General features: G+C 38.7%; 1 protein-coding gene across 2 annotated transcripts in view; it reads right to left on the minus strand.

Moving 5' to 3' along the window:
- AGPAT4 (1-acylglycerol-3-phosphate O-acyltransferase 4) overlaps positions 1 to 27,487 on the minus strand; it is a 183,168-nt gene that overhangs the window by 146,234 nt on the left and 9,447 nt on the right. The window contains exon 2 of one of the 2 annotated variants that reach the window (XM_069070391.1): positions 12,951 to 13,035. The exons of the other annotated variant lie outside the window; for it this stretch is intronic. The gene's annotated coding sequence lies outside the window, so the exon portion shown is untranslated. The remainder of the gene's footprint in view (positions 1 to 12,950; positions 13,036 to 27,487) is intronic. 2 annotated transcript variants of the gene reach the window in all.

Raw genomic sequence — 27,487 nt, forward strand, 5'->3', positions numbered from 1 at the left:
ACAATATTCCAGGCACTGTGCTAAGCCCTTTTACAAATACTTCATTTGATCCTCATGACAAGCCTGGTAGGTACTGTTTATTATGCTCATTTTATATTACAGGAAACTGAAGTAAAACAGAGGTTAACCGACTTGTCCAAGGTCACAAAGGTATTAAGTATCTGAGGTCAGTTTCCCTTTCCCACTATTATCAAATTCAATAGTATAATCACACAGAACTTGAAAAGTTTTCTTACAAATCAGTGTTTCCTGTCAGCCAGATAAAGCCAGGGAATAATCCTCCTTATGTCCTACAATTAAACCCAACAGCAATGGAAGTCAACACAGTGTGCCCACTAGGTTTAATAAGTAGGATGTCAATGTTCTAATTTTAGAAGACACAAATCCCTGGTTTTTCCTTAGGTTGAATAAATATAGGCCAAGGTTTACAATAGGCCAATAACTTACTTTTGGTCTCATAAAATTACTCATTTGGTCCTGTTCTCAATTTAGCCAGAAAAAAAGGTTTTCATTACTAAGAATGAAAAGTGGCAGAGGAAAATGAACTTTAACTATTTTAACAATTCAAGTCAACAAATATTTATTTAATTAGTCCTACTGTGTGCAACACTCCCCCCCTCCCACCAAAAAAAAACTCTAGGCTAGGTACAGCGAGGTATACAAAGAAGACATATCACTTGCCTTTTTAAAAAGTTTAAATCTGGGGTGGCTAGGTGGTGCAGTGAACAGAGCACCTGCCCTGGAGTCAGGAGGACCTGAGTTCAAATCTGCCTCAGACACTTAACACAAAAACTAGCCGTGTGACCTTGGGCAAGTTACTTAGCCCCAATTGCCCTCCAAAAAAAAAAGGCCAAAAAAAAGTTTAAATCAAATTGAGAATTCCTAAATAAGGCAGTCAAGTCAAAAAATATTTATTAAATACCTACTATGTGCTGGGGGATACAAAAAAAGGCAAAAATAGACTGGGCTCTCAAGGAATTCAGCTAAATAGGGAAGAAAATATGGTAAACAACTGTGTTCAAAAAATTATAGACTGGATATTTTAGAGGTAATCAAGACAGGGAAGGTACTAGAAAAAAGAAAGACTGGGAAATGCTTCTTCCACAAAATAGGACTTTAACTGACATCTGAGAGAAGCCAGGGAAGTCAGGAGGCAGAGATGAAGGGAGAATGTAAAAGGAAGACTATATACAGTAAGAGAAATAATTACAATAACGGTTCACATTATTAATACACTGAGTAAATTTAGGACAAGGTCTATAATATCTCCTTGGAAGCAAAGACTGTTTCATTCCTATCTCTGTATCCTCAGCATCTGGCACACTGTAGGCACTTAACAAATGCTTGTTGATTGGTTAATATAGCACTTTATAATATTTAAGAACTATCACCAACACAATGGCCAACTATAATCCCAGAAGATTGATGACAAAGTAGGATATCCATACGACAAAGGTGAAGGTTTCAGGACGAAGCATGAAGCATGTAATTTTTGGATCTGGTTAATATGTAAATTTGTTTTATTTGACTATGAAATTTGTTACAAAGCCAGGAGGCAGGTAGAAGAGAAAATATACTTTGGCTCATCGAAAAAATTAAATGTTAAAGATGTAGCACTTTATAGTTTGCAAAGCATTTTATTTTATCATTTGATCCTCAAAACAACTCTATGAGGCAAATACTATCATCTCTAGTTTACAGACGAGGAAACAGAGGATGGACAAAATTGAGTGCCTTTTTCAGGTTCACACAGCTAGTGAAAACCTGTTGATGCAAAGCCAGGCTTCACTTGCAAGTCTAGTACTCTCTCCATGACAATTTCAGCACTCAATCTATTATCACTTCTCTATAAATGGAGAAGTCACATCTGGTTAGAAAGATCAAAGAAGACGATGATTTATTTTGAGTTGGGTCTTGAAAGATGGATAGAAATCTGAAAGGCAGACCACGAAGATAGGATATTCCAGACAGAATGAAGAACCAGGGTAAAATTATCTCAAAGTCACATTGAATTAATGCCTAAAACAACCAATAGAAAGACTCTCTGGATTGAAAAGACTTTGGGACCAGGCTCTATCGACAAAATTACTTAATTAAAAATCATTATTATTTGATGGTTTTACAGACGTCTATGTAAAATTAACCTATTTTAAAATTTTATAACAGCCATACTGGTCTGATATCATCCCAGCACAGTACATTCTGTCTGCTAAAACAAACTAAACTCAGAAGACAGAGATAAATCAAACTCAACCTCTTCATTATCTTCTATAATAAATAACTCTAGCTCCCTCTGCAAAGTCAGATTCCCAGTATAATAAGAAACTTAAATCTATAAAGAACTGAGATAAAGTTCATCTAAAGAACAACAACAACAGAAAAAAAAGAACTGGGGTTTCTGGTTCACATAGAAAAGTTGGGTTGATGAGTGAACAAAGTTAATTCCATAATGTTTTCATCTCTCTCCCAGGGAGGTTACACTTGGGACAAACAAAGGATTCATAATTTGCCTAACCTCTTCACTTGGGACAAAACAGAAAAGTTGAGAAGTTGAAGGTGAATCAACCAGACATTTTCTAAGGTTTCCTATTATGTTTTATATATGATTTATATTTTATTATTCCCTCTAAGGGATTTATATCTGATGGTATATAGGTTTTCACAGACAAGAGCAGTCCCATCCCATTGGGCATTTATTCTATATATACATATTGGCTCACAAGATTTAAACAATCAGAGCAGCATTGGAACAATGGCATTGAATTTGGAGTCAGGGACCCAAGTTCAACTTCTGTTGGTCACAAATTATCTGGGCCTCAGTTTCCTTATCTACAAAATGTCAGGATGAGTTTTGATAGTCCCTGAGGTTGGTGGCACAGTGGATAGAGCACTGGGCCTAGAGTTAGGAAGACTCATCTTTCTAAGTTCAAATCTAAGTTCTAAATCTGGCCTCAGATACTTACTAGTTGTGTGACCCTAGGTAAAGTCATTTAACCCCGTTTGCCTCAGTTTCCTCATCTGTCAAATGAACTGGAGAAGGAAATGGCAAAACTCTCCAGGATCTTTACCAAGAAAACCCCAAATAGGGTCACAAAGAGTGAACATGATTGAAAACTGATTCAACAACAAGATCTCTTTCCAGTTCTAAATTAATGATCCTATAATTCAGTAAGGGACCTAGAAATCAGATCATTCTCTCATTTTAGAGGACTGGAAACTGAGGCCCAGGGGCTAGATAATTTGCTCAAGGTTACATAAATAGTTTATTGTACTATGTTATAGATTACTTGTTTTGTTCTATGAATTGAAAAGAATAGAAAATTTATTTATTTATTGCTTTTTGGAGGGGGTAAGGGAGGACAATTGGAGTTAAGTGACTTGGCCAAGGTCACATGGCTAGTTTTGTGTTAAGTGTCTGAGGCTGATTTGAACTCAGATCCTCCTGACTCTAGGATCAGTGTTCTATTCACTGTGATACCTAGACCCCCCCATAAAATAATTTTTAAAAAAATCAATAATAGAACTGGATTCTGAAGTAGTCTTCTGACTTTCTTTTCTAACAGCTACTCCCTGTTCTACATAGCCTCTCCATATAAAAACATATATGCCTGCATAAGTCTGGGATTGGCCCATACTTCAGTGCCACATTCCATTTTTTTTAAAACCATGTACTATACAGTGCTTTGTTTTTTAATTTGAGTCAGACAGAGTACCCATAACCACTCCTGGAACACCTTCCAGCTTTTTTTAGTCAAAATATGTCCCTCCCCTACACCAACAATCAAAGTACAGCCACTTGCCCAAGGTCAGGTCACTTAAATCCAGTTACTCAGACTACTTACGTGTTTAGATTGGCTTGCAAACATAGGTTTTAGGGCCTATAGAACCTTACAGGTCATCTAATGTGGTCATCAGACTAGACACACTGAAGAAAAAGGTAATCGTAATCAGAAGTAGCTACACTCTCAACTTCCAATAGTTTGTGCGCCAATTTCAACATAATAGTAGGTGGAGTGTATTTTTAAAGCTGTATTTTCTTTCTTTTTTTTTTTTTTACTTTTTGGAGGGCAGTTGAGGTTAAATGACTTGCCCAAGGTCACACAGATAGTTTTTTGTATTAAGTGTCTGAGTCCGGATTTGAACTCAGGTCCTCCTGACTCCAGGGCCTGTGCTCTATTCGCTGCACCACCTAGCTGCCCCAAAGATGTATTTTCAATAAGGATAGGCTATAAAAGAAGTCTGCCAACAATTGTATTGTCAAGTTCTAAAGAAAAAGGGGGAAAAATCATGAATATGGGACTTAGAAATGGGAAAAATGAGCTATCAGATGAAGAGGTAAGTCTTTATAAGTTATGGTACTTAATGTACAACCCCTGAGTAATGCTCCAATATTAAAGCTTTCAATGAAGATGCTCCAATTAACTTTGAATCCCTTTCAATCACATTACTCAAGTGGACCATAAAATGAATGGGAACTGGCCAAGTCTAAGACTCCAGTGGTCATAGAATCAAAGCACTCAGCACACAATAATGACATTTACCAGAATTATGTGATAATGCATTAAATAACCACTTATAATACTTCCCTACTGAACAGAAAGGTTTAAATGGGCATGTAAAATTTATACATTGAAATGACTTAAGAGAAAACAGAGAAAAGGTTGTTCTCTTATGACAAGTAGCCACTAAGAGGCTGGTAAGTGGAATCATACTTTGTATTATTGTTCTGTCAATCAAATTGGTTTGCTTATTTAAGAAGCTCAAGGTATGGAATTTTTTTTTAAAGTGCTATAAAAACAACAAATCAGGAGAGGCCGATTTCAGATCTCGCCTTTATCACTTATTAGAGCCTATGATCATGAGGAAATCACTTAACTTTTCCAAACCTGTTTCCTCATCTATAAATGGACAATACCACTAGTTGTAGTACCAACTTCACAAGGATTCTTGCGGTGGTCAAATGAAATGTGGTTACAAAATGTTATAAAAAGCCTACAGCCCTACAAAAAGTCAGCTATCTTACGAAACACTTCTATTGACATATTTCTATGATTATACATGTGGCTATTGATCAAAGCTGTTTCTGATGCACATTTTTAAACACATTTCCAACATACAAATATTATCTGTCTACACTGGCATGGGTAAGGTGGAAGGGCAGGGAGCACAGTGTGATTTGCTTACAACCCCAGAGCCTTAGGTGTGGACCTGATCCAAGGTGATAGTTAAGTCCACCAAAGCCCATTGTTTGGATTTCAGATCACAAGAACTAGATCCTCTATTGTTCAGTTAAAATAGTGGATATAGGGCAGCTAGGGGGCACAGCAGATAGATAACCAGCCCTGGAGTCAGGAGGACCTGAGTATACCTCAGATGCTTATTAACTGTGTGTCCTGGGCAAGTCACTTAACCCTGACTGCCCTTCCAAAAAAAAAAAATCATCAACTTTTTCATAGTACTTAAGGTTTGCAGAATGCTTTACCCAGTTTAGTTTACTGGATCCTGCTGATAGTTCTGTGAAGCCCCTCTTAGCATTCTCCCCATTTTATAGATAGTAAATGTGCACAGAAACATGAAGTGATTTGGCCAGAGTTGCACAGTATCAGAAGGCAGGATCCAAATTCACTTCTGCCTGGCTCAAAATTCAGCAGTTTTACCCACCAACCTGCAGCCTCTAGAATGTAAGTCATTTCAATAATGTTGAGTAAGTTTTGTTAAGGTTGAAACAGTAGTCTTCATTTTTTGTTTTGTACCCCCCAGTACCTGGCACAGTACTCTGCACACAGAAGACAGTTAATATATACTTTATCAAACTGATTTCCTTTAATAATCCAGGGAGTTTAAAGTGATATGCTTTTCTATTCTCTCTTTAAAACAGTTGTTAATGACAATGAGTGAGTCATCCTTAAAAAATGGCAGAAGAGAGGTTTATAAGTGACATAGGTATAGGTAAGTTAAGGAACTCTGTGATAAAGTTATAGAATTAGTTGGGGCGGCTAGGTGGCACAGTGAATAGAGCACTAGCCCTGGAGTCAGGAGAACCTGAGTTCAAATCAGGCCTCAGACTCTTGACAAACTTTGGGCAAGTCACATAACCCCAACTGCCCTCCAAAAAAAGCAAAAAAAAAAAAAAAGGTATAGAATTAGTTGATAGGGACATCTTGGTATCCCAAATGATAGTCTATTGTAGGATTTTAACTGTATGGTGAATTGAACTGAATCATACCATTCGATTCAGTAAGTATTTACTGACCTATTACTGTACCTCAGGTATAATCCAACCCCATTTCTAATGTAGTTAGGACAAAAGTTATAACCACAAAATTATATAAGGTAGAAGGTGTCTAAGCTATACCAAGTCTGTATAAATTATGGAGGTCAGAAGAAAATTTAATGCACAATGATCAATTAGGAGAAGGCTTACTGGAAGAAATGGCAACTGTTACTCATTATCAGCAATACAGTTTGAGAGTCTAGTCTTGAATAGTCATGGAATACATTATTATCTGTAATCCCTAAGGATGATATCATTGCTCAAACTATATAACCTAGTATGGTTGGTTCTTATAAATTTCCATTAGTAGTGACAAATTGGCATTATCTTGGCCAAAGACCTATGCAAGAAGTCTGGCTGAGTAGATCACAGATGAGTAGAGCAGCTTTGAAAGTTACATGATGAAATTTATTATATGCTTTAAAAGGAAAAGCTCTACATAAGACTCTCAGTGTCATATAAAATTCTCTCTTCTGGTCCATGATGCATATGGAAATACCACTTTTGTTTGGTGTTTCAAAAACTTTTAAACTTCAGAAATTTAAAAGTTAAAAAAAAAATTAAGTCTGACTAGGGTGAAAGAGAACCTAAAATGGCCCGGAAAACAAATATAAGCTTCTTGAGGGTTGGGCCTGATTTTATTTTGTTGATTTTGATAACTCTTGAGCACCAATGTGTTTTGTGTCTGGCACAAAAAAGAAACTTAATAAGTATTTGTTGAATGGACAAAGATAGAATAGACGTGTAATCTTGTCCTCACAAGCACAGTGCTCTATCCAATAAAATTAATCAACTATAAACAAGTGAGCCAAACTACCAGATTTGGAAAATTTTCAAATATAATGTTCTCTTCTTTTCTGGTGGCCCAGAATGCTAGTTTGGAGAGAGAACAGTCACTGTTGACACTCATTTCTGGTAAGGCATGTGGGGGAGGGAGGAAGACAGGGAGGGATTGTTTTAAGTTTTTATTTCTGTGACTTCCATAAAGCAATGCCAAATGAACTTAGACAACTCTCACTAACTTGATTCATACTTAATGGGCCTGCAGAGAGACTTACTAGAAAACAAAATGCACTTAAATGCTTTCCTAACATGAATCATTTATTGAAGAAATGACTGTTAGCTGTGAGTTGCCCTAAAGTAAGTTATACTTAGAAGCTACTTGTTTCTAGACAGTTGAAAGCAAGGCATGACGTATCCAAAGTCCTCCGATAGGAAGAGTAACTGGGGTATCCAGTGCAGTCCAATCCAATGAGGATTTTTCAAGTACCTACTATGTGCAAAGCACTATCCTAAGTACCAAGGGAAACAGTCACAAACTATTCCTAGAGTATGAATATCATCATAAGATCCCACGCTTCCTTCCTTCCTTCCTCCTTCCCCAAGCTCCATGAAGTTGGCATCTTCCCCCTTTCCCAAAGCACCTGAGGAAGGAGGAATCTCCAACTGGAGCAGGGGAAAGAACATAAGAAGGGAAAAAGGCACTTGAAAGGAAAGAGCCCACTTGGCACTGATTGGACTATACTCAAAGGAAGAGAAATGCAAGACTTAATAAGCCACTCTCACAAGAGAGTTTACAAATGTCCCTAAAGTTTTGAATACTGGCCTCTCAACTGGCAGTAACCATTCTATAATTCCTTATTGCTTAGAATTCCCTTTACCATGGGTGAGACTAAAACTGTCTGTTCCATACCTTATTTATGGACTGGGTATCTTTTCACTTCCTCCTCCCCAGACTAAAAACAGAATCATTCCTCAGTTATCTGAGGTGGGAGTAGAATTAAAACATTGAAAGGTGTAGTTCTCCTGTTCAAGAGACAGGCAACCCTAGAGTGTTAAACCTATAACTACCCAAAAGGGCAAGTAAAGGACCAAGATTAGGAAAGGCCACTGATGTTTGTGACCTCAGTCTAAAGGTGCTCAGCTATCCCTTGGACTAGATGAGAAATGAAAAGTAAGTACACATGACAAGGGAAGAGAATCATTGATTCTTATCTCTCACTCTCCCACAAAGCTTAGGTTCAAGTGTTGTGGTTAGTGTGAGGGGTGAATGTCATAGTAAGAGGAGTTTTGTTGTTGTTTTCTTCACCAAATTACTTATGGTGCAATCTGGGAGTAGGTGCATTCTATCAATACAGAAACTATACCTGTACATCTGAAAAGCATTTCATAGTGTAAATAAATGGATTCAAAACTGGTTGAAGGATGAATTGACATGAACCTGGAATGAGATCACTGCACCCTAGGAATGAATTCTTACCCTATTCTATTCAAAATTTTAACCAATTATTTAAATCAAGGGTTCTAAATCAGGGGCATTACTTTTAAAAAGAGTGACCTTGCTTTAAAAAAAATTATAACCATTTCTATAACTGGCTTCTGTTATTTTATTTTATGCATTTAAAAATATTATTCTGAGAAGGGTTCTACAGGTTTTGCCATACTGCCAAATGGTTCCATACTGAAAAAAAAGGTTGAGAATCTTTCAAGTACAGGATTATTTACCCAGTTTTCAGAGAGCACAGAGCTGGAAGGAATCACTTAACACACTGGGTAATAGAATCCTAATCCAAGATCTCAACAGACTAGAATGCTAGGACAAACTTTAGATATGAATTAATAGACAGACTAGAATGCTAGGCCAAACTTTAGATATGAACTAATAGCAATAAATATGAAGTACTATATTTCAATTTAAAAAGTCAATTGAATGAGAGGTAGAGTGGGTGGTCAAAAATTCATGGGAAAAATAAGAGGGATTTTAGGGTATTATAGAATCAAAATCTCTACTTTGCATCTACTGCTCTCAAATACTCAGAAAACCAAGCAAGATTCCCCTCCTCAGAGGAATTCATCATGTCTAATCTCATCACCATGTTGCCAATTCAAGTCTTGATACCACCTCCCTTAGCCTCCTCTCCACTCTGACTGGAGGTCTGGTGGGCAGGTACCAAAGTTCTACCAAAACCTTCTTTTTTAAATGGAAGAAAATAGCTTTTCAGCTCATTCCACTTTGCATCTGCAGCCGTACTTGATTTCAACTTGACAGAACAAGATGCCATCTACCCCAGATACCCCCTGGTGTATCTCCTTTGTCTCCCATTGCCCTTTTCAAGCCTCCTTGTGTGCTATCTTCCCCTACTAGATTGTAAACTACTTGAGGGCAGGGACTGTATTTCTTTTCCTTGTTTGCATCCCCAGCACTTCAGCATAGTGGCACATAGTAGGTACTTAATAAATGTTTACTGGATTGAAATTTTTTTTTTTTTTTGCTTTTCGGAGGGCAGTTGGGGTTAAGTGATTGCCCAAAGTCACAAGGCTAGTAAGTGTGTCAAGTGTCTGAGGCCGGATTTGAACTCTGGTTCTCCTGACTCAAGGGCCGGTGCTCTATTCACTGTACCACCTAGCCGCCCCTTGAATTAAATTCTTCAACTGAATTTAAAGAGCCAAAAAATTATATGGCAGCCAAAAACCTGTCTAATAATATCTTAGACTAAAGGAAGAGATTCATAGCACCCAGAGCAAAGGAGGTGATTCTATTCATTCTCCTTTGAGAAAGAATGCTGAGAATCTACATGATGCATAGAGAAGGTTTCTATCTCACAAAAGTGAGATGATAGGAAACCAGTAGAGAATCTGGAGAAGAGATAACTTTTAATAAAAGATAAATTTCTCAACAGTAGGGACTGTTTCTCATGTTGTGTTTATAGCCCCAGCACAATGTTTTATATATAATGTTCCCTTAACATAGCTGTTCAATTGAATTAAGGGAATTATAAAAACTGCCTACAAATATTGAAAGCCTTTCAGGTAGAAGAATTATACTTATTTTTGCAAGATCATGAAAGTAGAACTGGGAACAGTGTTGCAGAGAGGCAGATTTTACGATTTTAGTTTAATATTTGGAAAAACTTCCTACAAAAGCTCCAAGACTAGAATGAACTGTCTGGGGAGGTAGTGAGCACCATGTCACTAGAAGTCCTCAAACAAAGACTGGATGGGACACTAGCCTCTCCTGGTTTCCCTCCTACCCATCTGACTGCTCCTTCTCAGTCTCCCTTATTGGCTCTTCATGCAAGATCACATCCCTCAGGGTTCTGTCCTGGGCCCTCTTCTCTTCCCCCCCTCCCCCATATCACTGCACTAGCTGAGCTCATCAGCACACATGGATTTAATTACCATCTCTACAGCTGTTGATTCTCAAATCTACCTGTCCTATCCCAATCTCTCTGTTTACCTCCAATCTCATATCTCCCACTGGCTTTCACATATCTCAAACTGAATGTCCAGTAGATATCTTAAACTCAATATATCAAAAAAAAAAAAAAGACATTATCCTTCCCTCTGAACCCACCCCTGCTCCTACAATCCCTACTACTTTAGGGGGTAATACCACCATCTTTTCCAGTCCTTGGGATCACAACCTAGAAGTCACCCTGGATTATTCACTTTCTCTCACTTCCCATTTCCAATCTGTTACCAAGGCCTATTGACTTCACCTTGACAACATCTCTCTTCCTTTCTCTCAACTCCTCTGACGCTGCCACCACTCAAGTTCAGGCATTTTCCTCTATCTGTTCCCTATACCCGGAATGCTCTCCCTCCTCTGCCCTGACAACAGACCTCCCTGGCTTCCTCCAAGTCCCAATGAAAGTACTATCCTTTAGTGGAATACTTCCCCCACTGGTCTTAATCCTAGTGCCTTCCCTCTGTTAATTATGTGTCCTCTATAACTTGCTTTGTATGTATTTGTATGTGAATATACACATGTATGTTTGTGTGTAATACATTTGTGTGCATACACACACATTGCATTGTATGTATCTCCCCCATTAGATTATAGAGGCTCCTTGAGAGCAGGCATTTTCTTCTGTCTCCTTTTATATCTCTAATGCTTTGCACAGTTCCTGGCACATGGGAGTCATTAATAAAAGTTTAATGATTTAATCGACTGGATGGTCACTTTTCAAGGTGTGAAAGAGGAGATTTCTGTACAGGAAGAATCCTGGTTATCCCTCAGGTCCCTCCCACCTGTAAAATTCTATGGCTGACGCATCTATTTAACACATTTATTAAGCCCTTAATGTGAATGTAACACTATGCTACACTATGCTAAGCCTCTGTACGGTCCACTGAGTCTTTACAGAGGCCATCATGGTGTTGTAGAGATTTGCTCCAGTCAATATAGATCCGAATGCCATAGATAAACTTCAGGAAAGATGTAGGCTGCAGCACTCATCAGTTCCAGACTACCCTCGGAGGTCTGAGGTCCATTCAGGAAAGTCAGAGATCATGGGGATGGTGCCAAGAAGAAGATAAAACATCTTTGGAGAGAGAAGGTAGGAGTAGATTAGGATGAGTGTTGCAGTCAGGAACCATTTACAGAAGAAGAAACATGAGCTCAGAAATAAAAAAGAATTGTTTGGGGTTGTAAAGTTGGTAAACAGAACTGGAACTCAGGTCTTGCTCGCCAAAGGTGTTAACTGAAGAGGTGAAAAGATAATATTTATCCTTCACTTGGCTGACTCTGGATGGCCAGTGGCAACATGGGAAATGGACAACATGACTGCAAGAATAAGCTAAGTGGCCAATCAAACAATTTATGCAGCTTTGGATTCCCCTGTAGAAAGTACTCAAAGTCATGGTTCTTACCTAATCAATCACATTTCAGAGGCATCATGCAGAATCATGTTCCTACCAACATTGAAATGTCAAAAACGAACCGAAAAGAACCCTCAGACTTCATGTGGCCATATAATGACCGTTAAAAAAATAATGCCGAGTAAGAGCACCAGCTCCAGTGTCGGGATGACCTGGATCAAATCCAGGCTCAGATACTCAGCACCACACCCAGAAATAACTGGCTGTGTAACCTTGAGCAAGCTACTTAACCCCAACTGCTTAAAAAAAATAATGAAAAGAAATGCAAATTATCTTCTTAAACCCAGTGAGGGAAATACAATCCTGGTAAAAGAATTTACAATTGACTTTTTAACAAACAAGTGTTCTATTAAAAGGAAAACAAATCCTTTAAAAGTCGAGGTAATTTATACTCAATGTGTGAGACACAGCTAATTAGAAGAAAAGGTAAACAGCTTAAGTGGGTTCAGTTCACCTACAACTGACTGGCACATGAAGTCACAGGCTGTGAGGCCTCAAAGAGACCTCTGGACAACAACTTGTTCAGGCTCTTCATTTTACAGATTAAAGAAAAAAAGCTAGGGTAGGTGTAGTAGTAATAGCAGAAGCACCGAGAGGAGGAACAGCAGCAGAAGTGGTGGTGATTGCCAGCATTTCCATGGCACTTAAGAAGTTCAAAGCATCTTACAAATATTCTCTCCTCTTCAGCCTCACAACAACCCTTGGAGGTGGGTGCTATTATCACCCCCATTCTACAGATGAAGAAATGGAGACAAATATAGTTCAGTGTCAGAGACCACGGGCTTCAAGTCTAGTACTGTTCCCGACTGCACTAACCTGTGTGTGTGTGTGTGTGTGTGTGTGTGTGTTGTCTGTGTCTGTGTGTCTGTGTATGTATTGTTGTTTTAGTCACATCCAACTCTTCAAGACCCCATTTCGGGTTTTCTTGACAAAGATACTATACTGCTTTGCCATATCCTTCTCCAGACCATTTGACAGATGAGGAAAGTGAGACAAACAGGGGTAAGTGACTTACCCAGGGTCACATAGTTAGTATCTGAGGCCAGATTTGAACTTAGGTCTTCCTGACTCCCGGTCCAACACTCTATCCACTGCACCACCTAGTGCACATATGTGTGTGTGAGATATAATATGTAAATAAACACATATATATTTATGTATATATATACTCGTTTGTACACACATATACCGTGTTTCCCTGATAATAAGACCTATCCCGAAAATAAGCCCTCCCCTTACTGTGTAAGACTCCTCTAAAATAAGCCCTCCCCCGAAAATAAGCCCTATTGAGATTGCTACTGTAGTGAAGGTGATCCTCTGAGCTACATGCTACATTACGGTACCCTCTGTATGCACCGTCGCCCCCCCCCCCCCCCCGGTGAAACGCACGCCGCGCTCCGAGCTGCATCCAATCAGAGCTGTAGCAGTGAGCGCGTCATCCTGTTCTTCCCCAGTGATTTGCTTATTGAATAAAGGTACATTTTTTTGTTCACATTTACCTGTTTATTAAAATTGCTGTCAATGTTCATTAAAATAAGCCCTCCCCTGAAAACAAGCCCTCTGGTGTTTTTCTGTCCAAAAAAATAATAAGACAGTGTCTTATTATCGGGGAAACATGGTAGTATGTATATATCTATGTGTATATGTATCTTTACCTGTGATTTCACTGGTAACTCCCCAGTGTAGAAACATCTTCCATAGACGCAAATGACAAGTTCCATATAATGTAGTCTTAGAGGTGGGGTGGGGAACCTTTGGCATTAAGGCCATTCTAGGTCCTTATGTATGGCCTTTGGGCCGAACCCAAATTTTACAGAAGAAATTCTTTTATTTTTATTAATACATGTTTGTCCCTCTTTCATATTTTATTTAATTTTTAAAATGAACATATTTAAAATACCAAAGAATAAAATAAGTTTCAACAAAATAATCCTCCCAGATTGACCAGCACAATTAGAACATTAGTAAACCATGAAGGATAAACTGATGGCTGCTATGCTCATTAAGTAGGTCTCACTTCCTCGGACCCTGATGCCACTACCGCATGAGACTGGTTGGCAAGAGTTTATGGGGGTTATCAGCCCTATTTAACTACAGCTAACTATCAATGCAGCCTTCCAATAAGAAAAGGTTCCCTCACTTAACACTTGTACTAGGTGTGTGACCTTGGGCAAGTCACTTAACCCCAATTGCCCTGCCTTTCCCCTCCAAAAAGCTAAATAAATAAATAATTTGGGGGAAAAAAAAGAAAAGGTTCCCCACCCATCTTAGAGAGTTTCCTAGACCACTGATAGTTCAGATTTTAAATCAGTCAATAAGCATTTATTGTGTGCCTACCTACTAGGTGTCAGGAACTGTGCTAAGCACCACAAATACAAAGAAAGGCAAAAGACAGTCCTTGTGGTTTCAGGATTACACAGTTCTTATGCATGAGAAATAAAAATCTGAACCCAGGTCTGCCCGTTCTCAAGACTGGCCCTTTATCCATGGCTGTGCTGCTTTTTCCCTGAGTAACTTAATGCCAATGAACGAAGTTAGCCCATCTGAACTTTAATATCAACAATTTATCAACCTTAGTTCTAAGGATAGTAGTAATGTAATTCTCACCCTTCCCAAAAAAAATCAAGAAATGTTTCAAACAACATAATTATTTCCATTTGTCTGGCTCTCCAAGTAATAAAATAACTCATTTACTGTGTACTCTACAGGTACAACAAACTGCTTTATACACGCAATTATTTTTGTATCCTCACAACTATCTAAGAAGTATATCATCTCATTACTGATAAAGAAACAAATATTGCCTTCACTTTATGAATATAAAAGCTGCTTACTACTGTGTAAGCTCTGACATGTCTCCAACCCAGATCATCCAGTTCTGGTCCCTACTCTTTCGAGGCAAGTTCTTTGTAAGACTGCCTAGTTTCCAAGAAAGCAAAGCCTGGCCGAGAGGAAAATTTGGAAACTCAATTCCTTTGCTCACAAAATGCTGATCTTACTTAAGTTGATCTGAGGCTGTTAAAAGGGCAGACCAAGGAACTCATCCAGAATACCACTTCTGACAAGGGCGAAACAAAAATCAGATAACTGCGCCAGTCTTTTAATCTGAAAGTACATGTGTTTTGTCCGTCGGCTATCTCTTCCATGATTGAGTAAGATAGGATCATTCCTGTGGCATTCTGCTATGAGTAGGCTGCACTGACAATCCTTCTGACAAGAGTTACTTGCTTTCCTTCTTGCAACATCTCACCCGTAAATCTTTGTAATTATTTCTACAAAAATATTTTGACACAGATCTAGATCATCGTAACACGTGGATTTCAGAATGCATAGCTCCCATGTAAAAGTCTCCTCCTGACTATTCCAGCTTGTGAGGCGACTGGGCGGAAAAAGGCCATGCAACAAGAAACTGTACCCAAGTATCTCAGAGCAGAAAAGAGAAAGGAAGGAAACAAGGATGAGGAAGTACTTACTTTGTGCCAGGCACCGTTCTAAGCAGTTTACTAATATTATCTCCTTTGAACCTCACAACAACACGGAGGTAGGTGCTATTATCATCTCCATTTTACAGTTAAGGAAACTGAGGCAGACAGAAAAGATTAAAATCCAAGTATTAATCTCTGTGGCTAGGTGGCACAGTGAATAGAGCACCGGCCCTGCAGTCAGAAGGACTTGAGCTCAAGTCACATAAGCATTTAAACATCTGCAAGGTAGAAAACATTGCATGAGACACCAGGGATACACAGACAAAAGAAAGACTAGTCTTTGCCCTCAAAGAAGTCACATTCTACTTGGGGGGTTGGGGAGGTTGAGAGAAACATGGGTAAGTACATAAATGGCAGCCAGATGTGGCACTGCAAGGGATAGAACACTGGGTTGGGAATTAGGAAGACTGGCTTTCATGAGTTCAAATCTAGCCTCAGACACTAGGTGAGTGACTCTGGGCAAGTCACTTATTCCTGTGTGCCTCAGTTTCCTCATCTGTCAAATGAGCTGGAGAAGTAAATAGTAAACCACTCCAATATCTTTGCCAAGAAAACCTCAGATGGGGTCACAGAGAGTTGGACACAACAGAGCAACATCAACAAAGGACATAAAGGATGACTGGAGGAATCCAATCAATCTCCAGAAGATCGCTTCCTCCATCATTCCCACTGCATCACTACTCTTCAGCTGTGCCCTGTCTACCAGATACTTCCCTACTCCCTACAAATGTGCCCAGGTCTCTCCAATTCTCCCAAACTCCTCAGTCTGTCCGTCCATCCTTGCTAGCTATATTCCTCTATTCTCTTATTCATAGCTAAACTCCTTCAGAGTTCACACTGTACACACTGATGCCCCCACTTCCTTTACTCTCACTTGATTTTAAAGCCTTCTGCAGTGTGGCTTCAACTCCTCATTCAACTCAAACTGCCCTCTCCAAAGCTCCCAATAATCTCTTAAGTGCCGGGAATCTAATAGCCTTTTTTCAATCCTCATTCTTCTTGACCTCTCAGAAGCCCTGGACTTCATTACAATATAGAATGACTAAAACAATGTAAACAGAAAAAACAAACACAAAACAGAATTAGCCATTGTGTAATTATAATGACCAAGGACTTGGCCCCGGAAAGGATATGAGAAAATAGGAACTGTGGGACACACAGGTGAGTATTACTGAACTGCGTTTTTCTCCTTTTTTTTTTTTCTGTGCTACAGGGCATGACTCTATGGGTAGAGGAGCAAGGAAGAATATGGTGAGAAATGAAGGGAATGTAAAAACAAAAGATAGTGATAATAATTTAAGCTCAATTTAATAACTTCAATAACTTCAGAGCCTGAACTAATCAGCCAGAACAAGAGCCAGGACCTAATAGTTTCCTTGTTCTCTGCTCACACTCGGAGAATACCTCTTCCTATGTCAACAAAGTCAGGCTAACCTTATGGCCATTAAGGATGAGACCCTCGCAGCGGCTAGGTGGCACAGTGAGTAGAGCACTTGCCCTGGAGTCAGGAGGACCTGAGTTCAAATTCAGTCTCAGACACTTAACACAAAAACTAGCCGTGTGACCTTGGGCAAGTCACTTAACCTCAATTGTGCTCCAAAAAGCAAAACAAACAAACAAACAAAAAAAGATGAGATCCTTAACTTGAGGCATTAACTTGAGTAATGGGACTTTTTCTTATCTTGAAAATTTTTGGACATATACTATGTTATGGAATGTTAATGGTAAAGGTAACACAGATATCCTTCATCGTAATTTCAGTTGACACTTTAACTTTCTTATTTTATTATATTTATCATCTTTTCAATTAAGAAAATTCCTTTCTCATCCAATGATTAAACATTTACAGAGATCATAAATTTGAGTGACACAGTCACCCTGAATTGGGATGGTTCTAAAATGTATTTAAGCTTTCTCATTCTTTTGTTCAGGCAATCAGAACTTAGGTTTTTGACTCCTTGTATGTACAGGTAAGCTAGTTTCATCTAGCTTTAAGGGATTAAATGATAAATGTATATCACCTAGCCCGTTTGTCTCCTTTGACCAAACTTTCAGGTTAACAATAGCAATAAAAAAATTTAAATAAATAAATGCTGCTACCCAGCACATAAGGAGTCAGGCATTCAAACAGGGAGATCTAGCCAATGTGTCCTCTTGGATGGATGTCTCCCACCTTATTCGTCCCTTTATTACCTCCTTCTCCCCTTTCTCTCACCAGCTATTATCAGAGCATCACAGTTTTCTCCACACATGCCTTATCTAACTAGATAACAGATTCATCGAGGGACTTTCACTGCATTCCACCACTGGAGCCCATACTGAATTACTGCTCCATAAATGTTTGTTTGTAATAATTCAATGCCAGTTTATCAATTATTATACCTTTACCTTTAGTTGTAGGTCTTAAGAGATCCTACCACAGGGATTCTGATCCTACATAACTGAAATAGGCAGGGAATCAGTGACTTTCCTAGATTTCATGGGGATTATCTGGTTATGGAAAAGCTACAGACTTGCTTAATGACCAATAAGAGACAAGAGACTTCTTTGTCATGTGTCTCCCTGCTAGTGTCCTCCCTCTCAAACTTTGTTGTTGTTTAGCCATTTTTTAGTCATGGCCAACTTTCTGTGATTCCATTAGGGGTTTTCTTGGTAAAGATATTGGAATGGTTTGCCATTTCCTTCTGCAGCTCATTTTACAGATGAGGAAACTGAGGCAAACAAGATGAAGTGACCTGGCCAGGGTCACACAGCTAGTAAGCATCTGAGGTCAGATTTGAACATAGGAAGACGAGTCTTTCTTACTCCAGGCCAGTGACTCTACCTACTACCTGCCTAGCTGCCTCCTCAAATTTATTTGATATATGCTTACTTATATATGTACATGTCATCTGCCCTAATGGGGAATCCTCTTCCCTTCAGGGAAGGACTATTTTGTCTCTGTATCCCCACCACCTAGCACAGTACAAGGCACATAAGTGACAGCTTAATAAATGCTTCTTGATTAACTGAGGCCTTCCCATTCAGATAACCTGTAGGAATGCGGGATGATTTCTCCTGACCTGCAAGTACCAAAGGTGGGGGCTCCAGGGCATAACTGAAGGTGATATCTGGTCACAGTACCAAATGCCTGCCTGACCTGCTTATTCCAGGAGGGTCCTGGAGCTTCCCAAGTGGATCCTGTGAGCCTGTTATATCATGAAAGACAAAGCATTTGATGAATGGGCTAATCACCATTAGGCATTCTAGGCAATGTCTCAAACAGCAAATGGAAATCAACCAAACTGATGCTTTTCTGAAATAACTGGCTGCCATCATCTAGAATGACAAAGAATGATATATAATATCCAGGGAAAATCTTTAATGAACTTGAGACTTCCTGCTTCTTAAAGTCATGGTAAAACCAACCCAGATAGAATCTACTGCTTTTAACATCCTTGTTACTGCTAGGACCACTACTACCATACTCCCTAGTTCTGGTATCATGCACATATTTATATGAGGGTAGTGATCTACTGGGACCAAGTTCCTCTGGCATTTCAGAGTCCCAGTTGGGAAGTACTATTGGCTCTGTGACCATAAAACAGGTTCCAGCAGTCACAAAGGGGCCAATAAACTGTGCCCTTCAGAAACACACGGACAGGCCAACTGCCAAAGGCCCAGAAATGGAGGAGAGTCCAAGGAAGTGAAGGCTCAGAAATAACAAAGTGATTCACCAGAAAGGAAATAATTGAACACTTCCATTCAGTGATTGATCAATGAGCCAACAAGACAGAAGAGAGCTTACATTCCTCCTTCTTCGCAATTTTTAATTTGAAAACTGGGGCAAGATAAGTTCTACTATCCCATGGGTTCAAATGTCAAGTTCAAATTTAGTTTGGATCAACCTTCCCTCACTAAGAAATTACTTGCACCTATACATTATATAATAATAAAATTAATAATAATAACCCTTATATAGTCCTTACTATGTGCCTAGCACTGTGCTAAGTGCTTTACAATTCTTATTTCATTTGATCCCCACAACAACCCTGAGAGGTAAGTGCCATTGTTAACTCCCTTTTACAGATGAGGAAACTGAGGCAAGCAGATGTTACATGACTTGCCCAGGGTCACACAGCTAGTCGGTGTCTGAGGCAGGATTCAAACTCAGGTCTTTCTAACTCCAGGCCCAATAGTATCTATTGTACCACCTAGCTGTAACATCAATATTTTTAAAAGAACAACTTTAAGGAATAACTGTCATAAACTACTGAAGAATGAAATGAACAGAACCAGAAGAAAAATTTGTAAAAGGATAATAATATTGTAAGACTAATGACTTTGAAAACTTTAAGAACTGCAATGAGGGGGCAGCCAGGTAGCACAGCAAGTAAGAGTACCAGCTCCAGTGTCGGGATTACCTGGGGATCAAATCCAGGCTCAGACACTTAGCACCCACCCAGAAACACCTGGCCATGTAACCTTGAGGAAGTTACTTAACCCCAATTGCTTAGGGGCAGCCAGGTGGCTCAGTGAGTAAGAGCACCAGCTCCAGTGTCGGGATGACCTGGGGATCAAATCTGGGCTCAGATACTTAGCATCACACCCAGAAATAACTGGCCATATAACCTTGAGCAAGTTACTTAACCCCAATTGCTTAAAAAAAAAAGAACTGTAACGAGTACAATGACCATTCATGATACCAGAGTACCAAGGATGAAACATGCCATCCATCACAGAAAGGTAATGGATTTAGGGTACCGAATGATACATACATACATACATACACACACACACACACTCTCTCTCTCTCTCTCTCTCTCTCTCTTTCTCCCTCTTTCTCTCTGTGTTTCTTTACTTTGTCCTGTTCTATCTATCTATCTATCCATCAATCTATCTGTGCAGTGAATAGAGCACTGGGTCTGCAGTGACAAAGACCTGAATTCAAATCTGGCCTCAGATACTTGTATGACCTTGGGCAAGTCCCTTAACCCTATTTACCTCAACTCCTCATCTGGAAAATGAGTTGGAGAAGGAAATGCCAAAGCATTCCAGTATCTTTGCCAAGAAAACTCCAAATGGGGTCACAAAGAATTAGACGTGAATGAACCACAACAATCTATCGATCTACACACATATATGTATCTTTTGTGTGTAAGCCATTGGGGAAATTTGCTTTGTTTAACTATGCATATTTTTTTTTTAAAGCAATCATAGTTAAGTAACTTGCTCAAAGTTACATGGCCAGTTATTTCTGGGTGTGGTGCTAAGTACCTGAGCCCAGATTTGATCCCCAGGTCATCCCGACACTGGAGCCGGTACTCTTACTCGCTGAGCCACCTGGCCATCCCTTATGCATATTTATTATAAGAATTTTTTTTTCACTAGGTGACAAGTGGAAGAAAACAGTTTTCTGTTCATTTTTTTTTTAAACAGAGATATAGGGAGGGTGGCAAGGAGAGAGAACCGTGGGACTCTAGCCTAGCAGAAGAATTCATCTGATAGTCATAATACAACTTGTGAATGTGGTAGGACCAAAGTTATACAGGAAATAAGATAAGTTTCAAACCTACTCCCCCAGAGACCACAGTGGTAGTAGAGAGTATGATCCAGAGATGCGGGGAAAAATGTTTATACATTTGTTCTTGCTATATCTCCAAAGTAAATATTCCTGTGTAAAAGTCACCTGACATTAGGGATGGAAGTCACTGGCCTTAACAAATGAGAGGATACAGACAGTGGGGGCTTGAGCCAATAGCAACAGAAGAGGTACTCCCCATGATCTTCAGGGTCCCTGAGAACCATGAAGGAGAGAGGCAGCAGCCTGTCCCAAAGAGTGTGGAGGTAAGAGCACATACACTACCCCAGTTTGAAGGTCTTTCTCCTAGCTAGAGAAAAAAGAAGGAAAGTGAGTCACAAACAATGATCTTTCTTTTGTCTTTTAGATGGTAAATGGAAGGGAGGTTCTTCGAAAATTGAGTAATTGCCAACTACCACTTTTAGATTCCCTTTTTTCATAAAAAAATAAAAAACCCAACACTTTAGGCTAGATGTTATACTTTCATCTGCTAGAAGGTGTCTATAAATTCCCAAACTAGGCACAAGACCCCTAAAAAGGCATTCTTCACATTTGGCAATTCAGCAGCAGAAAGAGAAACACAATGTCTGGGCAAAGGAAACCTAGGGAATGAATCACCATAAATATCAGTAACAACATCTAATCTCTAGTACTGATCTTAGACACCACTGATTTAATATGCACTTTTAGTACCCACCCTCAGATCACTGACATGCTTTAGGTTGTGGTGGCCACGGATTTTATTCTCATCCAGTTGCCCTCTAAACTCAGTTGAGTATAGTGAATTGCTGGTGAGAGAGAGGGATAAAGAGTAATAATAAAAGGTCTGTATGCTTCCAGAAAGAAACACCTCATTAGTACCTAGCTACTGAGTTGATCCATGATCTTTGGTACCTCTCCCATTGAGTGTAACTACCCCATTGGGTCATCCAATAATGTATCTCAGATGCCACCTAGTCCAGCTTCTTCATATATTTACAGATGATGAAACAGAGAGTTTAAGTGACTTGCCTGAGGACAAAAGGTTGTGTCAAAAGCACAATTTAAGCACAGGTCTTCTGAATCCCAAACCACTGCTCTTCGTACTGTATCAAACTGTCATGTGAAGATATAACCCTAAATACTTCCATTATAATTACTAAAAGGAAAACAGGAGCTACCTGGAAAGTGGAAAATTTTCTTTTTTTTTTTTGCCAGCAGATTACTCAGAGACACTTATCTATATGCCCCTGAATAATGAATGACCTCTGTTTCTCCTGGGAATAAGTGGAAAAAAAGTTTTATTATCTTCTTTCAACTTTCTAGAAACCCAGTCTATGTGTTCAATCAATGGGTTTGGGGCTGCTGATCTCCTGGGACTGAGCTGGGATTTTACCCAGGGTATACAGTAGCATACCCAATAGGAGTTATTTTAATGGAAGAGGATGTGAGCATCTTAGATGAACAAAACAACAGTCTGGCATGTTCCAGATCCTTGTTGCTAGATTTTATCTTCTTCTATATTCTACCCTTTGAATGATTAGTGTTGGAGAAATTGCTGCTCTCTTCTGAAGACCACTCTTCCCCTCAGTTGTTTCCACAGAATGGGAAATGGGTAAAGGAAAAATCCTCATCACAAGGTCCATCTTTCAGGCCCTAAACAATAACATTACCATGACTGCTGTCATTGATCCATTTTCTTCCCATAATCATATAAGAGTTTTGTCAGAGATCTGCATACATGGTTTTCCTTCTAAGGGTTCCTCCTACATGGTACTGAATATCTCTTTTGAGGTATATCAGATTTCATCTGGGAAGTCTATTCACGAATCCCACCAAGGCAACCAAATTATTTATACCATTTGGGATAAGACCTGGGATTTCTTTGGTACAGAGAACTCAACTGAGTAAACTCCCATCAGTATAGAATTGTACTTTTTTGCAAACTAAAATGTTAGGGAACTGTCAGGTACACCCAAAGGTTAAGTGACATACCCAAGGTCACAAAGCCAGAAATTATCTGATGGTGGGTTTGAATCCAGGTATTCCTGACATCAAGTTCAGCACTGTCTACAAGATGGCCCTGTTCTGCTATATGAGAATAGAATATATGTCATATCCATTCACCACTGTATAGCAACAAGAATAAGGGATTTGGAATCAGAGGGCTAGAGTTTATTACTGGATCATTTAGTTCCTATCTCTGTGACCTTGGGCAAGTAAATTTGGCTCAATTCGACAAGGATTTATTAATGCTTGTTGCTAAAGAAGAAAGTTTTTCTAGAAATGTTAGGAAATAAATACTCTCTAAATTAAACCCCCCCACTTTTCTAGACTTTTCATTTTTTGAAACAGTATAGAAACAAAAGGCCTTTCTTGGGGAGATGTTTTGAGGGTACAAACCAAACACTGAACAAAGAGGACTTTGTCTTCCCCATCCCTTGAGATAAGGTTGACTTCAGGGCAACTTAAAGTGAGAATGTTAAGACAGCCTTGTAAATTCAAAAGACACCATTTGACACCAAGAAATCTGGATGTGAGCCACAGATATTTCAGTCTTTACCTATGGGACCTTAGAAAAGGGCATCTAGGTAAGCTAGGGGTCACAGTGAATAGAGCACCGGCCCTGGAGTCAGGAGAATGTGAGTTTAAATCCAGCCTCAGATACCTAACACTTACTAGCTGTGTGACACTGGACAAGTCACTTAACCCCAATTGCCCTACCTCCCCCCTCCAAAAAGAAATAAAAAGAAAAAGAAAAGGGCATCTAGGTGGCACAGTGGATAGAGTACCAGGGTTGGAGTCAGGAAGACCTGAGTTCAAATCCGATTTTCAACACTAGCTGTGTGACCCTGAGCAAGTTACTTAACTCTGTTTGCCTCGGTTTCTTCATCTGTAAAATGAGTTGGAGAAGAAAAGGGCAAAACATTTCAGTATTTTTGCCAAGAAAACCCCACAGGGATCATAAAATTAAGCCACTTCACCTCTTGGGGGGTAGGGGTGGGGTAATGATCAAATCTGTTCTATCTGCCTCACGTGTTGTTATAAAGATTAAACTAAAAAATGATGACACTGCATTGAGCTATAGAAATATAAGTCATTTGTGCGGTTGGCCCATTTACTTCGGAAGGTTTCATTCCCCCACCAAAATTTTTTTCCTGTTTTACACTGCAACCCAACTAGATAAAAAAAAATAGATTTGAGGAAGGGAGGTCTAAAAAATAATTAAATGCTAGTTCCAAATCTAATCTTTAAGTGGCTTCACAAGACAATTCCAAATGCTAACTGTATCCAGAGAAAGAACTTTAGAGTCTAAATGCAGATTGATGCATACTATTTTCTCTTTTTTAATGTTTTCTTTCTTGTGGTTTTTCCCTTTTGTTGTGATTATTCTTTCACAACATGACCAATGTGGAAATATGTTTAACAAGATTGTACGTGTATAACTTATATCAGATTGCTTGCTGTCTTGGGAAGAGTAGAGGGGAGGGAGGGAGGGAGAAAAATTTGGAGCTCAAGATCTTACAAAAATAAATGTTGAAAACTATCTTTAGATGTAATTGGGAAAAAATAAAATACTACTAAATGTTAAAATAGATAAAGTTTACCATTCATTTCTTGAAAAAAACAAAAAGCAGCTTCATTTCACTCTCTATGGTAGTAATGGAATGGAAACAAAGTCAGTGGGCCCCAGGTAGACCTGAATGAATATTATTGCACTGTAAGAGGCAACAAATATGAGAAATTCAGAATATAAACTGATGAAGAATATAATCATGACAATAACTTTTACATAGCACTTAATGGCTTACAAAACAATGTACACATGTTATCTCATTTAATCCTCACAACTATCCTGTAAGACAGGTGCTCCTGAGATCTTTATTTTAGAGAAGAGGAAACGGGCTGAGAAATATTAAATCTCAGTCCTGAGTTACAGAGCTAGTAAGCACGCAAGATGGAACTCAAACTCCTAACTCACAGTCCATTGGTCTTAAATCAATCCTTTGGTTTTCCACCAAGGTCTTACTCAGAGAGGTTTTATTATCTCAAAATCTCAAAAGATTTAGAGTGACCTGTTCTTCGGTATACAAGGGCTGCGGGCCTAAGTTTTAGTGGGACAATCTCCTTAGGAAGCTCCCAGAGAGATGCATTGGCTACTGCAATAAATCCCATGAGAGCCTAGACAACATTGGTTTTCTATTCTGTACTACCTTCAAGTGAGAACCCAAAGCAGAAACAGATTAAGAGAGTGTGTAGAAGCTTGTGGTTCAGCGACGAGATGGGGGACTATTGGGAGACAAGGTCTGATGACAAAAATATTTACTAGAGCAGATGAAGAAACAAGCAGAGCTAAGAAATCATTGGTCTAAGAAGAAAGACACAGAAAGTGGGTTGATTCCAATGCATGCATGGAAAGGAGAAAAGCTTAGAATCAACACTCAAATATCCGATATTTTAATACATTTAATACAGATTGGGATCAAGGTATGAGATAAGCAAACATGACCAAAAATTACACATTCTTCAGACTGACCGTTTATTCCCCATGCTAGGTGCTATTTGGGTATTCATCCAATGTTTTTTTTATTATACAAAGGAACGGATAAATACTGGGGTGGCTGGGAGAAGAGTATGTTTGGAGGAAAGTAGAAGGACCATAAAAACATCCTCTCTTACTACCAAGAGTCTTTACCCAAAGATGAGGGTTCTCTCTCAAAGTATAGTTTACCATTAATATTTTCAAGTGATTCTTCATAAACTTACAGGACTAAAAGGGTCCTTGAAAAGCTACCTAGTCTATCCCTAAATGGAAAAGAAGACAGCTACTTTTCTAGGGGAACCTGTGATTTTAATGTGGGTGACTGCTTTAACAATTTTAAAATACTTTTCCTTGTTAGCTATTCATCTTGATCATGCCCTGAGTGGCAAGACATTAGCAATAACACAATTTCTCATGATGAACATAATCTGAATTTTTTTTAACCCTTAAACAGTTTAAAATATTTTATGGGTTTAACTCTCCAACACTTCAAAATAATACCATATTTGTAGCAATTGCTTTCTCCAAAGGTATTTTCCATGACAGGCTTAAGCACCACTCTCCCCAACTTTTTAGGATTTAATTAACTAAATCCTTAATCAATCAACAAGCTTCTAATTAAGATCTACAGGTGATGTAGGGTCCCTACTTTCAGGAGCTCACATTCCAAGCTTCAGACTTTTTCATTTCATTTGATTCATCGTTAAAATTCGTTGTTAAAAGGATCAAATGAGATAACATATATAGCACTTTGCAAAACTTAAAAAGCATTAGCCATTAAGCTATCATCATCATTATCACTTTTACAAAGTTTCTAGTATTGGTAACTATAAAGAAAAACTTCCTCTGTGTACCCCTACAACATTCTAGCACTAAATAAGGAAAAGTGAGGAGGGGGAGCTCAAATATTCGCAATGTTTACATTTTCATTGCAGAACTAAAACTACTGTTTCAGTTTTAAAACAAATGACAAAACAGAAAAAAAAATAAATTTAGCTTGCTCATCAAAATTATCTGTATTGAAATTACAGTTTATTCAGCTGATAAGTATTCATTTGAAACAGGAGAACAAAATACTTCATTTGAACCTCACAAATATGTTCGATCATTCCTTTGATAACTGTAACCACAGAGATAACTCTGCACAACAAATCTGATTTTTAAATACATAAGCTAGCAGAACTAAAGCCAGGCATTGCTTCATCTTTGATCTGTAGTATCGTGCCACATAATAGGTACTTAATGCCTATTTGATGGAATTGAGAGTTATGTCACATATGGCTTATCTTCAATGTATGGGAACTGTAATTACTCCATGTTGTAGATAGATAAAAAAATAAATTTCCTATTGAGAAAAAATTGGTGGAGGTTGAGATGATGCAATAAAAGTTAGTTATCATAGAATCTCAAAGTTAGAAAGGACTTCAGTCCATGTAGTATCACCCATACCTGGGCAACAATCCCCTGTGGTCTATATTCCATAAGTTTTCTTCCTTCCTCCCCCCAACTCTTACATCTTCCTCTCTACATTTTCCACTGACTATTCCTAGCCTTTGTTAGGGTGTACTTAATAGGGGTGGACCTGCATGGGAATTAAGGTAAGCAGCATGTGACTGTTTAGCTGTTGGGAACTGAGGGTAACAAGAGAAGTAAAGACAGGACCTTTAGCAAGAATTATTTGAAGATTGTAGCATAAATTGCAGAACAGTGGGGGAAAGCAGGGAAGGGTGATGATACACTAGCTCAGCTATTCTCTAACATTTTGGTCTCAGGACCCTTTTATTCTCTTAAAAACTATTGAGGACATGAAAGATCCTTGACAAATGTGGGTTTTACATCTATCAACATTCTCCTTATTATAAATTTTTAAACTGATGAAATTTTTAAATATTCATTTAATAATAAGTCAATTACATGTTAACATGAAAACAGTTTAAAAAAAAAACCAACCCTGGATTTTCCAAAATATTAATGAGAAGAACAGC

The sequence above is a fragment of the Petaurus breviceps genome, unplaced genomic scaffold (assembly GCF_028583685.1).
Source record: "Petaurus breviceps papuanus isolate PSGF00001 unplaced genomic scaffold, PetGlider_PUasm1.0 90808, whole genome shotgun sequence".
NCBI lineage: Eukaryota > Metazoa > Chordata > Mammalia > Diprotodontia > Petauridae > Petaurus > Petaurus breviceps.